At 36.6% G+C, this 10,797-nt stretch overlaps 1 pseudogene; it reads left to right on the plus strand.

Moving 5' to 3' along the window:
• The first annotated feature begins 705 nt into the window (after positions 1-705).
• LOC103597754 overlaps positions 706-10,797 on the plus strand; it is a 112,458-nt pseudogene continuing 102,366 nt past the window's right edge.

The following is a 10,797-nucleotide window of genomic DNA, read 5'->3' on the forward strand; positions in this document are numbered from 1 at the left end:
GTACAGTTTGTCAGGGTGTTTTTCTGTCCTACTTCTTCAGTATGAGTTTATTACTCACTCATATTTTGAAGCTAGGAAAATAAATCATGTATCTTGGATCCCCCAATATTACCTAAGGTAATTGTAAAAGAATCTGGCCACCTCAAATTCTTGTTTTTATGTTTTTTAGGTAGTTTTTATAAATTTATAAACTTACTATGAAAGTATCAATCAGGAAAAACATTTTACCTGAAAAAATTTGGTTTCTTTAAGCATATTTTTTACAGACTTGTTTTTAGTGTTGATCAGGATTTTCTTTTCAAAGTTATTCTTATTTCATCAAGGTAATTATTTTAACTCTAAAGTCAGAATGAGGTTGGTAGAATGCCAAAGGCATGACTTTGGAAACAAAAATAGTTTTAGGAGCCATCTACAGACATGATCTGGGTCAGGCTTGATTTGGGGCTTACTCGTTTTAAAATTGGCTGTCAATTTTGTAAACAGAAGCCTGCTGGATGAATTGAACAGAAGGGTGAGATTAGCATGTTAATAAGGTGCTGGCTCCTGGCTTTCTTTTTCTCCTCCCTCTTTTCCTTCCATTCCCTCCCTCCCTCTCTCCTTCCCTGAATGAATCTAGGAACACAGACCCATGGGGTCACATTACTGGCTGATTTCATTCTGTTCAGTAGCTTAATCTGGCCAGGATGGTCTGTGTTTCAGATTGCGGAAGCATGAGAAGATTCTGTAACTGAGAGGCATTCTTCAAGCTGCTGGAAAATATTACAGAAGGAACACCTCCCAGATTTTGCTTCAAGCTCTGAAAAAAAGAGCACATAGGGGAAGCTTAGTCTTGCTCGTGGATGGAAGCAAATACTATCGGAGCGATGAACTGGGACTTTGTGTGCGGACTCCTGGCTTGATCTTTATAGGATTGGGTGTATGTTGTTGGAACTGGCAGGCCAAAAGGCCCTGAAACCAGCAGGTGCCATCTGTATGGAGAAAAGCGGCTGTAGTCCGTTTCCAATGTGTTGGGCTAAAGGTATAAATAACTTAAAGATCTGTTTGGTTTATATTTTATTTAAAATCATGCTTTTGCACTAAAAAGGTTGGTTAGAATTTTTCAGAATTTATTTATTTCAAATAGGTTTACGATTAAATTTGAGGAAAAAAGGAAATTGATGTGGTATAGGTTTGCAACTATTGCATAAAAACAATTAGATATTGTTTCAAATAGTTTAAATCACTTAAAATGCATTTCCATGAAAATATTTTTATTTACTGTCCTCTTATGCTCTGTCTTATGTCTTTTAAAAGTTTTATTTATTTATTTATTTATTTATTTATTTATTTTAATCAAGACTTCCATATCTATTCTGCGATGTGGAAGTTTTTAAAGAATAAAGAGACCAATTTTAACTTAACTAGGACTGTAGGAGAAAAGATTAAAATGGATTTTCTTATTTCAAAAATCAGTTTTCTTTACTCACTGTAAAGATTGTGTATTTAATTTGAAACTCCATATTATTGTAAGGTGGGCTTATCACTAAGGCTCAGGAATACTGTGAATAAATGATTTTCTATTTCAATGTTAGGGTTTTTCTTTATATAAAAATATAAATATAAAATATGGTATTTTCATTGTAACGTTCAGCACAGTATTTGGAAAACATACTTAGAAGTTAAAAATTCCATATAATTCATACATGACTAAAACCAAATAAATTTACCTGTTTTGCTTATAGTAGTAGTGAATAGTATTTTCATTGTAACGTTCAGCACAGTATTTGGAAAACATACTTAGAAGTTAAAAATTCCGTATAATTCATACATGACTAAAACCAAATAAATTTACCTGTTTTGCTTATAGTAGTAGTGAATATTAAACTTGGGAGATTAAGTCCTTAATAAAACATTTAATAAAAATATGTATTGTTATTATTTCAAATATATTTAAATATTGTGTTAATTTACTTAGGAAGGATTTTTAAAAGGAGTAAAACTTCACTGAGTAAAAAGCTGCAGTTTTATAAGTAGAGCTACAGACTGATTCAATTCAGTTTTGGGGTTAAAAATCTTAGTACCACCAGGATATTAATGTGTTAGCACCAAACTACAGTTTCACCTTTAAGTTTGTTTTTGTTTATCTAGTTGTCATTGTCATCTGCTAATTCTTTTCCAGGCTTTTAAACAGTTATAAGACATGTGATATTAGATCTGTTTTAGTTGATGGTACCTGAACAAAGCACCAGTCACTTTGTTATATAATTAGATATTCAGAGTAAAGATTTTGCTGAGTTAAATCCAACTCTTGAATTTTAAAAGGCATTGGGTATGGGAACTTTTTAAAATTGCAGTTTCTTGGCATCAGGACTGTATAGTATAATTGAGCACAACCAGTACTGAATGCTCACAGGTGAGAGTTGAAAATTTTGGTCTTTTCCTAGACTTGTTGGGGTTTGTTCATGTAATGCCCCCTCCATTGTGTGATAGCTCTCTGTTAGCACTGATCATTAACAACAAGGCTGTCTGATTTCACTCACAAAGTCTAGGCTATATTCAGATATACAAATCTGACAGGTTAGCTCAGCTGGTTAGAGTGCAGTGTTATTAACACCAATGTCAAGGGTTTGGACCCCCATACTGGCCAGCCATCAAAACAAACAAAAAAACAAAACAGATCCTCAAATCCAGTAGCACAGGGATATTGAATAATCAGCTACTGGATTTCTTTTTGTTCAAAGTGACTTTAGAAATGTGAACTTTGCAAGAAAAGAGAGATTTTAGCATTTTTGCTCACCCCAAAGCAATTGATTGAAGCAACTTATTTTTTAATTGTTTGCTGGCTGTCAGAGCAAATGAATAGGGCTATTTTTAACTGAATATGCATTATGATAGAAGTTGGGGTTGGGTGAGAGACAGCAGAGCACACACGTATAGAAGATGGGAAAAGATAGGGACAGCATCAAGGGTCAAAATCAGTTTCATTCATAGTGCTGGAGCAAGCCATCTCCTCAGATGAATGGTCTTGCTTTTGGATGGTTCAAGAGGAGGTTCAGACAACACCAAGGGAGCTTGTCATCCTGTCCTCTTCTCAGGGCTGAGCACACTGCTTCCACAGTGATCACCCTCACCCAGTGTGTGGCTATCTTAGTAAACTTCCTCTTTGCCTTCTCATTTTACTCTCTTGTACCAGGACAGGAAGGCAGGAAACCTTCTGTTTTTATTCTGGTTAATTTTTGTCTGCTTGATAAGGACAAAGATGTTGGACTGTAGGAATTGGCTGAACTGGTTATTTTCAAGCATAAAAGTTACAACATGTAGATAAAGACAAAGTAAAAAGCTCAAATCCAAAGAATATACAAATCTCTATTTGTAGTTGGACATTCTAAACCACACATTTGATTTTATCAGTCACATTCACCTCAAAGACATAGCAGTGTCCCAGTTTAAGAAGACACATGGAATACCACAACAGGCTAAAAATAATAGAACAGATCTATATTTGTATTCTTTGAACTGAAACTTTTAAGGTATCTTTAAAGCACTCTGGGGTCTTTTCTATAACAAAGTTTATTGTAATGTTGAATTTGGTGTAAAGAATTCACCTTAAATCCCACCCAAGGAAATTATATTTTAAAGAGTTTTAAAAGGACTTTGTTATAATATTTGTTCAACTGTGTCATGATTTTCTAGGCTTAAAGACTGTTTTAATTCAGAGTATTGAATTAAATGTAAATGTTTCCAGTGCTGTATTAGGTTACAAAGCTATTGAGTGCAGAAAGCCCTGCTTGGGGAGTTCTTTGATTATATCAGTATGTACATTATTTGTTTCATCTTCTTGGAAGGCTGAGAGAAGGATTAAAGAGGTGTGAGGATTTGGTTGTTAGGAGTAAGTGTGTTTTTTGATTTCCTGTATTTTTTTCAGTAGTATATTGAGATTGAATATGCTATTAATAGTTCATTTGTGTAATTCTGGATTCTGTAGTTAAAGTCATGCTTATTCTGTATTAGTATTTTAAACACTGCTCATGCATCCATGCTAATAGCTTTGTACAGTCCATCTTCTCTTCTGTGTCTCAGACTCTAATGTTCACTGGATCTTTATAACTATATTTGTATTTTTCATAAGCATCTGATACCTTTCTAGAGATGAGCCTCTTAATTGCTGCAACTGAATCTATCTTAATAAAAGTGTTGGACCTCCATCCACTCAGCTGTTCATGCCACAGACCCAGGATGCCTCTTTGACACTTCCTTCCATGTATAATGAATCAACTTTTTTATCCTGATGATACTGCCTCCAAAACATGTCTTGAATTTCTCAACTTTTCTTCCTTTCTGCTATGTAGCCTCCTGTCTGGTCTTCCTATTCCCACACATATTCATCCTTCACGTATCTGCCAGAGTGACTTTGTAAAAACACAAATCTGATGTTATTTTCCTGGTGAAAACTCCTCAGGGGACAAAATCCCACATCCTTAACATGGCCTGCAAGGCCTCACCTGATCTGGTCTCTCTCTTCTCTCTCCAGCTTTGGGCCATTGCCTTCTTGCTCATTGGTGGTGCAGTTATTTTGGCTTTTCAGTGCCTCAGACACTCAAAACTTTCCCTCTCAGACCTTTTGCATCTGCTCTTGCCTCTTCGTGGAACCATCTTCTCTGCATTCTCTGCCTAGCTGCCTCCTACTTACCTTTTAGGTCTCAGCTTAAACGAGCTCTCATCCCTTCCAGTCTAAACCAGGTTCTCGCTGACATTCTTTTCCATAGCCTTTTCTTCTGGTCTTATACAACATTTACTGTGATTTGTCACTGTATATTTTACTTGTTTGATATCTGTCTTTACTAGACTGTAATCTTAACATAGGGATAATGTCAGGTTTTTTCCTGCTTGGCACATAGTTGGCACAAATGGGTATTACTTTTTTTTTTTTTTTTTTTTTTCCTTTTTGAGACCGGCCGCACTGCGCTCAGCCAGTGAGCGCTGTGAGCGAACCCGTCATCCCTATATAGGATCCGAACCCGCGGCAGGAGCGCTCCTGCCCTCCCAGCGCCGCACTCTCCCGAGTGCGCCACGGGCTCGGCCCAATCATTGTTCTACACACACCCAAATGGTAAGATTGTAGGCTCATAACAGAATTGTCTATATTGTATAATTTTTGCATGTTGATATAAGAACCATGCCTTATACATTTATATATTTTTCTTTGGGTACTATTTGTTCATTCGTTGAAATATTTAGTGAGTACCTAGCATGTGCCAAGCCCAGTGTCAATACTTGACATGTGCCAGTGAGTAAGATACAAAGGTTTCTGCTTCCTCATAGACTCAGTCTTCTAACGAGGGGAAACAGTTAATGGTAAAATAATAGGTAAGTAAGTTAATTAGTGTGATAGAAAGTGCTAAATATCATGGTGAGGGTGAGGTCAGATGACAGTCTTATATATGAGGGCTCTTCAAAAAAGTCATGGAAAGATTTGAATTATCTTTCTTTTTTTTTTTTTTTTGTCTTTTTCCGTGTCCGGCAACGGATCGCAACCCTCAGAGTCGCCCCCGCACCGGACCGGGACCGGCAACGGGATCGCAACCCTCGGCGCTGCCCCCGCGCCTCGCTCAGCCAGTGAGCGGGAACCGGTCTGTATGTGGGATCCGAACCCTCGGGCGGGAGCGCCACCGCGCTTCCCAAGTGGCACACTATCCAGTGCGCCACCGGGCCGGCCCTGAATTATCTTTCAGTTCTGTTTTTCCACAGACTTTTTGAAGTACTCTTGTAGAATGTCTAGGTAGGCTACATCGTAAAGGTGCAGTTTATTGAAGACCTGAAGGAAATGAGGGAGTTAGCCAAGAGGGTATCTAGGGGCGGAAAGTTCCAATCAGATGGGCAGAGCAAAGGTGCTTGGTAGGGAGAATGGCAGTATGGCAGAACAGAGTGAATAAGCGGTGATGGTTCTTTTCTGATTCTTCCTTGCCTTCAAGGTTGCTTTTTCACCAGAGACACAGGCATGGGACGGAAGGAAGGCCCACTAGATATAAGCCACAGTTTGCAGACTCTAAGATATGTTCCTTAAAAATAGCTCAATGAGAGGAGTGAATTAGTCTTTGAGTTTCCTCCTCAGCAGTTACAGCAGTTTCTAGAGTTGAATTAATTCTTTTCCCTGTTTTTTTTTTTTTTTACTGGGGCTGTGTTGGATCAATTTGGGAGAATTGACCTGTGAACAATATTGAGATTTCTGATTCATGAACATTGCATAGCTATCCAATTATTTAGGTCTCCTTTAATTTCTGTTAGCAATGTGGTAGATCTTAGTATGGAGTTTTTAATTTTTTTGATGATATTGTAAATGATATTTTTTGGTTATTAAGTTTAATTTTCCAATTCTTGGCCTAGTATATAGAAATAGATTATCTTGTTAGTTTGTTTTGTGGCATTAGTATAAATTCGCTTACTAACTCTGGTGCTTTATTTGAGTATGTAGAAAAGTGAAAAGAAATCTATTGTCATGTAATCTGCAAATCTGTTTTTCTTTTTATTCTTTACATCTTTTATTGTGTTTTTGCCTTGACGAGGACTTCCATTACAGTGTTGAGAAGTGGTGAGAGGAGACTTCCTTGTCTTGTTTTGACTTCCGGGAGAAAGTGTTCAATGTTAAATATGATGTTAGCTCTGATTTTGTGTGATTTTTGTTTTGTAGATATCTTTATCAAATTGAAGAAGTTTCCTTTTAATTCTCAGTTTTCTGAGACTTTTTTTCTTTTGTCGTGAGAGAGGGTGTTGAATTTTGTCAGATGATTTTTCTGCATCTACTGAATTGATGATGTGAATTTTTCTGTTTTATTTTTTATAATGTGATGAACTATGTTTTGAATGTTAAACCAACATTGCATTTTTGGGATAAATCACAGTTGATAATGATGTATTATCCTGTTTTTATGTTGTTAGATTCAACATGTTAATATTTTGTTTATATTATTTGTGTCTGTGTTCATGAGGGATATCAGTTTGTTATTTTTTTTTCCTTTTAATCATTTTGTCAGGTTTTCATATCAAGGTACTGGTGTTCTCATAAAACACTTTGGGAAGTATTCCCTTTTTATGTTTCTATTTATATGATTAATTATGTAAAGTTTAGGAAAAATGCTATCTGTAGTAACAGTAATAGGAGTAGTAGTCTCTTTTGGTGGGGTGGTATTAATTAAAAAGGGACATGAAGATAAAGCAGTGATGGAAATATTCTGTATCTTGGTCTAGGTGGTAGTCATAAGAATGGATATATATACATAAGCATACATACACACTCACACATATACGTGTATGTATGTATTTAAAAAGTCATTGGGGGCTGGCCGGTTAGCTTAGTGCTGATAATACCAAAATCTAGGGTTTGATCCCTGTACTGGCCAGCACCCCCCCACCCCCAATTCACTGAGCTGTTCACTGAAGATCTGTACGTTTTACAAATTATACTTCAAAAAAGAACTATTAAAATCAGATTATAATGCATTTTCCATTTAACATTGTATTTCTGAAAATCAGGTGTTCTGTTTTGCAAAGGAAAAATTATATGCATGAACAGAAAATGATAAACCAGTTTTCTAAAATCCAGTGAAAAGACTATGTATAAACAAAATCTAAAGTATAAGATTTAAATGCTTTAAACATTGTTTCTTGATTACCAGACAATATGGTTAACAGTAATTTGTATGTGGAAAATGTGTATGCTCTTCACAAAACATTATATGTATAATAAAGTAATACAACGTTAAAACGAAAAGCGCAGACAACACTTTTTTCTGTAATTATGAAGTGAGGTGGAGAATTGAGGCTTGAAGAAAATTGAGAAAGGAGGCTGAGAGAGGTTGAAGCAGTCATTGTAACTGGTCAGGGGATGGTGCAGATGTTTTGGTTAGGAGGGGGCAGTCCAGGCAAAGAAGTCACAGAGATGCTCTGTTGTTTCTGGGGAAGATTTGATGACGTTCTTTCAGTGGTTAGTGCTTTAGGGTGGAACGATTGCAGACTGGAGCTTTGTTTGCACTCTGTTTGTGTTCTCTGTTTCTTTGTATAATGCTGTAAGAGGAATCAGGATGTCTGTAGAAGAAAGACTTATAGCGGTCACTTTCAAGGGTGGGAGTCCCCTAGTTTTCTGATACTTGGCCTGCTTTTCAAACTCTAAGTGATTTTGAGGCCCTACAAATTTAGTCCTACCAATTTTACTTGGATCGTAACTTGAGACTTCTCCACACGTACTTTTGTTTGCGATTATGTATGGAGTTTTGGGGATGTAAATATAAATTTTCCTTATACTTACATTGGCCAAAAAATGTTATATTGAGAGATGTGTGTAGTCTGTCATATTAAAAAACCAAGGAAAATAACCAGGATCTTTTTAACCATGGAGACGTTCTGTGGGTGATGCCAGCATGTTATATTTCCCTCAAGGTCTGTTTATTATTATTTTTTTTAAGAAACAAAATACTGTTAGAATATTATAAGTATTAGTTTTTGACTGTGAAAACCTTACTGTTTTATAAAGTTGACAGAGTCATAGAGAAGGTAACAATCCCAGACTGTTGGATATTTTTAACTTTTATGTAGGTTCATGATGAAATGGTGTACTGGTGGTTTATTTACAGATTAGAAAACACGTATTACTTTTCATAGGGCAATGTTTAGGGGGAAATTCTAAAGGAACATTTATGTGTAATTTGGTTATTGGATTAATAATACATTTCAAATATACCAGATGTTATCATAGTAAGAATAGTAATGTTTCCTTTTTTGACAAGGATTCCTAAAGATATGAAGTATAATGGGAAAGATGCTGATAAGGATAAAGATGGGACTTTTGAAGTAATAATTAAATGGAAGGGTCTCACAGGATTTCCACTTAAAGAATAATACTGCCTTGAATTCCCCTTTTCTTGGCCTGGACAGTTCAGTTCGTCCTTCTTTAACAGCTGCTATCATCTATGGAATGCTGACTTTGTTTCAGGTATCTTGCTAAGCACTTTACATTTATTATCTCAGCTCCCATTGTGTGTATCATTACTTCCACTTTACAGATAAGGAACCTATAGTAACTTGAGTCATACAGATGTAAGTGGGGAGCTAGGCAGAGTTTTTAACATTATGAAGTAACATTTACTGCTTTTTAATCAAGATCTTGCTGAGATGTCATTGCCTATATAACTTGAGACATACCTCTTCTGTAAAATTTCTAACCTTCTTCAACTATGGGCTCAGGGATTATATTGTGTTTGTTCTTTTAGTGTTTATTTTTGGGATTTAGGTGAAGTTTTAGCTTTCCTGTAATCTGTAGAGTGTCTTGCCTATGGAAAGTAAATAATGGCACAAGGTAGGGATAACTTAGTCTTGCTATTCTGAGGGATGTACCTAACGGTGTAAAGTCTTTAAAGCAATAACAGTTGAAATGCTGTTGTAATAATTTATTTGTTTTCCCCATTGTGGGTTGTATGCATATACAGTTTTTAAAACTTTATTATGGAAATTTTGTGGTAAAACATGATATGTTGACTGCATTCTTATACTCATAAAAAAAATAAAAAAAAAAATAAATAAATATTTTTTGAAATTAAAAAAAAAAAAAAATAAAATAAAACTTTATTATGGAAATTTTGTGGTAAAACATGATATGTTGACTGCATTCTTATACTCAAAATTGGGAATTAAGTGAGATTTGGCATGCTTTCTCTCTCCTTGGCTCCTGGAATCCTGGCAGGAAGTTGATATGTTCCTTTCTGTGGAGACTGTTCCAAGGGAACAGGCTGATTCTGACGTTTGGGGAATCACTGGCAGAAGGGCTGCTTCTCTGCTCAGCTCATTGGCCAGCATGTGTCCTCACACGCAAGCTTCCAAGCCAGGGATTGCCAGCCAGGTGTTTAAAGACAGCCTCTGTTTTCAAAATGCGAGGCCAGAACAGAGAGAAAACAAAAAAACAACCTGTGAGCAACAAACACGAAACAGCAAGCAGAAGGAAGCTGAAAGGATAAGTGTAAGGTCTCCAAAGAGCTGAGACATTTGCACCCATGAAATATGAACAGGAGTCTTTTCAAAAGTATGTCCTAAGAAAAAGAAAATTAAGAGAGCAGAAATAAACTCAGTAGAGACATTGGGAAATAATGTTGAAATCTCCCAGAGCACGGAAAGGAAAGACAAATGGAGGAGAAAAGAAAGAACACAGGATGATGGATCTAGAAGGTCTACCATCCACGTAGTAAGAGTTGAAAATAATTAATAATTAAAAGGATAAAATTTTTAAAGAAATGATATTAGAACCATGTCCCTTGGTTTCCCACAACCAAAGAATAGGGGCTTCTGGACTGAAGGCTCCCAAATAATGGAGCCACTCTCGCTGCCTCTAGCTTTCTCACAGGCCTCCCATTTTCCCTCCCAGCAGCACTGGGGTGACCTTCCTGCTGTTCTTTCTAGCACTCAGTGCAGATGAAATGTAATAATTATGTAATGATTTTGTTCTTTTTATTTACAGCTCCTATTACAATTGAAATTTTTTGTACTCCTTATAGTTGTAATTAAATAATCATGTGTGTATGTCTCACTCTAGTCTCAAAGCTCTTTTAGGGTAGAATTATACTTTTTTTCTTTTTAAAAAATTTACCTTCTGGGCCGGCCCGGTGGTGCACTGCTACAGTGCGCCGCTTGAGAGTGTGGTGGTGCTCCCGCCAAGGGTTTGGATCCCACATATAGACCAGCCGCTCACTGGCTGAGCGAGGTGCGGGCGTGACACCGAGGGTTGCGATCCCGTTGCCGGTCCCGGTCCAGTACGGGCGCGACACTGAGGGTTGC

This window comes from Galeopterus variegatus, unplaced genomic scaffold (genome assembly GCF_000696425.1).
Source record: "Galeopterus variegatus unplaced genomic scaffold, G_variegatus-3.0.2 Scaffold2409, whole genome shotgun sequence".
In the NCBI taxonomy this organism is placed as follows: Eukaryota; Metazoa; Chordata; class Mammalia; order Dermoptera; family Cynocephalidae; genus Galeopterus; species Galeopterus variegatus.